The sequence below is a fragment of the Pongo pygmaeus genome, chromosome 12, assembly GCF_028885625.2.
Source record: "Pongo pygmaeus isolate AG05252 chromosome 12, NHGRI_mPonPyg2-v2.0_pri, whole genome shotgun sequence".
NCBI classification, from domain to species: domain Eukaryota; kingdom Metazoa; phylum Chordata; class Mammalia; order Primates; family Hominidae; genus Pongo; species Pongo pygmaeus.
Genome location: NC_072385.2, coordinates 25,188,414 through 25,194,413, shown reverse-complemented (window position 1 = coordinate 25,194,413; position 6,000 = coordinate 25,188,414). Strand labels below are relative to the sequence as shown.

At 40.2% G+C, this 6,000-nt stretch overlaps 1 long non-coding RNA gene across 1 annotated transcript in view; it reads right to left on the bottom strand.

Moving 5' to 3' along the window:
* Positions 1-1,353: 1,353 nt before the first annotated feature.
* Positions 1,354-6,000, bottom strand: part of LOC134737840 (uncharacterized) — a 16,725-nt gene continuing 12,078 nt past the window's right edge. The window contains exon 3 of the long non-coding RNA XR_010123214.1: positions 1,354-3,061. This is a non-coding gene — a long non-coding RNA (uncharacterized LOC134737840). The remainder of the gene's footprint in view (positions 3,062-6,000) is intronic.

The following is a 6,000-nucleotide window of genomic DNA, read 5'->3' as shown; positions in this document are numbered from 1 at the left end:
AGTAGAGACGTGGTTTCACCATGTTGGCCTGGATGATCTCGATCTCTTGACCTCGTGATCCGCCCGCCTTGGCCTCCCAAAGGGCTGGGATTATAGATGTGAGCCACTGTGTCTGGCCACAAGGAAGGACTTTTAATGCCCATCCTCCGAGTTCCATACAAACACACACATGCACACTAGCTAGGTCCAAAGAGTGTGATGAGGGGAAAATAGAGACATAGTTGCAGCATCTGGATTACGGCTGAGCCAGCAGGAAACGTTAATCAGGGCATCAGGAAAAAAGAGTTCTATTCTAAGCTCTGTAACATCTTTGTGGACTTGAGCAAATCACTTCCCTATTCTAAACCTTATTTTATTTCCTTTGCAAATGAGGAAGTTGAAATACGTGATCTCTAAGATTCCTCCCAGTTCTTCACCTCATGAGACAAATATAAATCAAGTAACATTCGCTATTGTGATTAGAAAAGCTGCATTTACACACGTTAGCCACTAGAGGGGACGTGCGATTGTTACATGGCTGAAGGTTTCCTGCATTTCTTTATTTTTTATTTGGCTGCTAGAGGGCACGCCTGCACTGCACTTAAAGCTGACTACTTTTAAGGAAAGACAAAGGAATTCTCGGATTTCTCCATTTTCCTCATCACCTGTGCTTATCAGAGAATTCCAGGGGCAAGCTACCCTTTCCAATTCATCACTAATTTATAAACAAAATTCTAAGGAGTAAGGAATGATTCTTACTTACTTCCTATAATGTATTTAAGAATGAACCCTCAAAATAAAAGTAATTTATTTAAAACTTGTGTTGAGTAATTATAACTGCAAAATTTTTGCTCATGTTTTTCATATGCTATCCATTTGCAAATTATTAGAAATCTACATATTCTGTTCATCTCAGCATTATTTATAACAGGGAAAAATTAGACACTAGCCAAAAATCCAAAAACAGGGAACAGTAAGGAAAAAGCAAATGGTTCTTTTAATCATCATCACTAAAAGTGGTTGTGACTTAAAATAATGACATAAAAGATGCTTCTACGTTCTTGAGTAAAACATCAAGATAAATTTAAGATTATATTTCAAACTTAACTATATTCATTTAAAAAGAGAAAAGAAATTTTAGGGAGTTTATCTTGTTGGATTATCAGATGTTATTTTTCTCTTTTTAATGCCATATACTTTTCAAATTTTCAGTGGGCTGGTATTACTTTTGTATTTAAAAAAGACAAATATAAGGAAAAGGAAACCTGTCACATACTTTCTAGTGGATTTTACTATCAGTCATCTCTGTATTTCTGGCATCAGCAAACTGAGCCAGAAACTCAGTGCCTCTCATTTCTTTCTTTCTTTTTTTTTAGATGGAGTCTTGCTCTGTCGCCCAGGCTAGAGTGCAGTGGCTCAAACTTGGCTCGCTGCAACCCCTGCCTTCCCGGTTCAAGTGATTCTTCTGCCTCAGCCTCCCAAGTAGCTGGGATTATAGGTGCTCGCCACCGCACCCGGCTAATTTTTGTATTTCAGTAGAGACAGGTTTCACCATCTTGACCAGGCTGGTCTTGACTCCTGACCTTGTGATCCACCCACCTCAGCCTCCCAAAGCGCTGGGATTAACAGGCCTGAGCCACCACACCAGGCCAAGTGCCTCCCATTTCTTGTATTCACCTTTAAAACTCCTGCAATGAAAGACTCCCTCCTCCCTCATCTAGCCTATTATGTGAGTGGTGAGTTCTGACTATGACATCATTCCTGATGTGAAACCGAAGTCTCTCTCTTCTAAGTCCATGCATTGGTTCAGTTCTGCCTTCTGACAGAGTTCACACCAGACTTCACATTTCTCCCAATCTTCTTTGTCCTACAAGGACTTTCTATTCTTCAAGCTAAAGAGATACCAGTGATTCCATTCATTCATTCAGTTAACATTTAGGGGCCACATCTTGTGCTATGTCCTGAGATTTGCCAATGAGCAGAGCTCAAAGTATTGAAAAGACAAACACATACACCAGGCATTTTACTATGCTGTGTTGTGTGCATGACAGGAGTACACAGGGCATCCAGGCACCAGTGAGAAGGGCCTTTCACCAGACTTGAGAGGTCAGCAAGGGTGCTCTGAGGAAACACCTTCTAAACTGAGAGCTGGAAAGAGTGAGACAGGAAAGCAGTAAGAGGTAGCGTTCTGAGGAGGAAATCTCTGAGGGACGGGGATGCGTGTGGAGAGAATGCCCTTCCCATCCCCACTCTTCATGAAGTCTCTACTCTGTCAGGGTCTCTCTGCCCTGTGAGCTGCTTGAGGACAAAGACTGTTTTATAAAAATTTTTATTTCCTCCCTCTGTCTTCCTTAAACACCTAGCCCAGTGCCTGGAACATAAGAAGCCATAATGAATTTTTGTTAGATGAGTGAAGAGTGCTGAGTAGAGCAGAAATGTCATGTGTCTCAGTTTAAATATGGGTCATCAGTTTTCTTTCTTTTTTAACATAGAAGTCAAGACTTGATGATCTCTTACAGCTTCGAGATACCATTAAAGATATAATCATCCTCATGTACTTGAGCTTTGTTTTCACCCATTATGTTATGACTGCTGTCCGTTGTTCCATGACACAATTCGCCATCTTTCTTCATTTTCTTCCATTTCAATTAACTCATGTATTTACATGTGGGAATGGAACATATAATGTAAAATCCACAAGTAAGACTTCCCAGATGCTCAGCTTCTTTCTCTGGCATTAGCCACTGTTTCTAGTTTCATGAGCATCTGCTATGGTTTGAAAGTATATCCCCTCCAGAAATCAAATATTACAAATGTGATAGTATTAAGAGGTGGGGCCTTTTGGAGGTGATTAGGTTATGAGGGCTCTGCCTTCATGAATGGGATTAGATATGCTTAGAAAAAGGCATGATGGAGGAAGTTAGACTCATTTCACCCTTCGGTCTCCTGCCATGTGAGGACACAGCACTCCTCCTCTCTGGAAGATGCAGCCTTCAAGGTGACATCTTGGAAACAGAGACCAGACACTCACCTGACAATGAAACTAATGGCTCCTGGATTTTGCACTTCCCAGCCTCCAGAACTGTGAAAAACACAAATTTCTGTTCTTTATAAATTACTCAGTCTATGGTATTCTCTTATAGCAGCCCAAAACAGACAAGACTCTAGGAAATCAATTTGTATTCAGCACATCAACAAAATTATTTACAAATGGGACTCCCCCGCAATAGGTGGGTGTCACTAAACAGAGGTGCCCATAAGCATGAGACAATGACCACGTGGCATGAGCAATGAACTACGATGAATGAGCACATGTTACTACCACTAAAGACAAAACTTACATGACTAGATGACAACAAAATAATTTCTTATAATGAATTTCTCATTGTATTTTTTCTTAACCTTCCCTCCATTTAGTCAGGAATCTGGCTCTGACTCACACCTGAAGGAGAGACAAGGACTTTTGTTTCCAAAAGCATAAACTGAAAGGAGAACTCACAGAGTCTACAGAAAAGAGAAAAGACATTTGTCAACAGAGAGTGTTTATTTATCTTTTTTAACTGGAGGGAAAGAGCAGGGATAAGGAGAGGACATGCCTTCGGTATTGGAAAAAAACAATATTGTAGAGTTTTCCATCCTGGTACTAACAAAATTATAAAGGCCAATAAGAAATGACTGATAGCAATAAAACAAGGAAAGGGGCATAGCCTAATACAGTAAAGAAACTGGTGACTCAAAGAGAGAAAAGAAAAGAACATTCTGGAGCAAAATAGAGAGGGATAGCATTTTGCTCCTAAGTTCCTGTTCCATCCTCCAGCCCCACCCTCCACATCCACCTCCAAATCTGGAGAATTTTTACTAACACACCCAAAAGCATAGTGAAGCACACTGACACTGAAGGGTGTCCTTATATGATCCTCCGCTTGCTGGTGGCTGGTGGAAACAGATGCTGGGGTGAAACAGGAGAAACAAGGTGGAGGGACATCAGGGTGCACTTCCTCTAAGAGAAGTCAAGGCTACACATGGAATGAGGAAAGCAAACCAATGCCCAGGGGAGTCCTCATGGTACTGAAACCGGAAGAGCAATCTGTTACCCAAGCATTCTAACCAATGCTCAGAGCCCTCAGCTGCCCTTTCCCTCTACTGCCTCCCCATTCCCTTGGGCTACCAGGAAAAGTGGAGATGTTAATGGGCTCCAATCAAAGGCCACCAGGAACACACCTGTAGTTGAAGAAGTGAGTTATTACTGGTTAAGTGAGGGAGAATACAAACTACAGGGAATGGTGGGGTGTCTCGCTAAGAGGACGTCAGAAGAGACTTAGAGGATTTGGGGTTGTGTTAGGCAATAATCTGGGAGAAGGGTTTAAGGAAATGGGGCTTTGTTCTGAATTGGGTGTTGTCAGGAAGTGGGGGTAATTCTAGCGTAGTAGGGTATCTTAATAAATCTTATGTAGAAAGATGTAAACCTGTATTAAAGCCTTAATGGGTTAAGGCTATAATTGGTAAAGAATGTTAAAGTTGTAGATGGTGAAGAAACAGTAGTTACTCATCTTAGCTAGAATAGAGAGACACTGGTCATTAGTGTGATATGAACAATGCTCATGCTTTGCTCATGCTCAGACATGATTATGAAGAGGTCTTGTTTTTGTGTTAAGTATTGGCACAAAATGATATGGTCTGAAGCAGACATTCTATGGAATTGTTTATGCTCACAAGAGAACATCAACATCCATCTGTGGGTGGCAGGCAGCTCACAGCATCGCCAACGCCCAGCAGATAGGACCAGGTCAACTCCTGGCTGCCAGACACACCTCTTCTCTTTCTCAGAGGAACACAAAATACCCAATGCTCATTCCATAGCTCAACAGGAAAACACATTCTCAGGTGAGCTGGAAAGAAAGTCGCTCATCTAATAATGACACAATTTTAAAAGACTGGTCAATTCAACTACATCAAAGACAAACAAAACAAAATTTTTTGCATGGCAAGAAAAGACTACCACCACAGTCAAAAAACAAATGAAAGAGTGGGAAAATAGGTTTGCAACTTATATCATAGACAAAGGGGTACTATCTCTAATATACAAATAGTTCTTACAAATTTAGGGGAAATAGACCAACAATATATTGAAAAAATTAAAAAGATATGCATAGAGATTTCATAGGAAAATAATTGGAAGTTGATCTCAAACATGTGAAAAGTTACACAACATGGCTCATAAGAAGACAAGTGTAAATTAAACATATTTCTATGCTCTGTTGTTAGGTGCATACACACATTCAGGATTGTCATGTCTTCTTGGAGAATTGACTCCTTTTTCTTATGTAATGTCCTTCTTTATCTATGGTAACTTTTATTGCTCTTTAAGTCTGCTCTGCATGAAATTAATAGAGATATGTTGGGGGTGTTTTTGATAAGTGTTAGTATGGTATATCTTTCTGCATTCCTTTAATTTATGCAGGTGCATCTTTATATTTAGAATGTGTTTCTTGTAGACTACATATAGTTGAGTCGGACTTTTTAATCTACACTGACAATCTCTTTTATTTTATTTCTTTCTTCCCACCTTTTATTTTAGGTTCAAGGGGTACATGCGAAGGTTTTTTCTTTCTCATATGATTTTTTATTATACTTTAAGTTCTAGGGTACCTGTGCACGACGTGCAGGTTTGTTACATATGTATACATGTGCCATGTGGATGTGCTGCACCCATTAACTTGTCATTTACATTATGTATATCTCCTAATGCTATCCCTCCCCCCTCCCCTCACCCCATTGACAGGCCCTGGTGTGTGATGTTCCCCATCCTGTGTCCAAGTGTTCTCATTGTTCAATTCCCACCTATGAGTGAGAACATGCTGTGTTTGGTTTTCTGTCCTTGCGATAGTTTACTCAAAATGATGGTTTCCAGCTTCATCCATGTCCCTACAAAGGACATGAACTCATCCTTTTTTATGGCTGCATAGTATTCCATGGTGTATATTTGCCACATTTTCTTAATCCAGTCTATCATTAATGGAC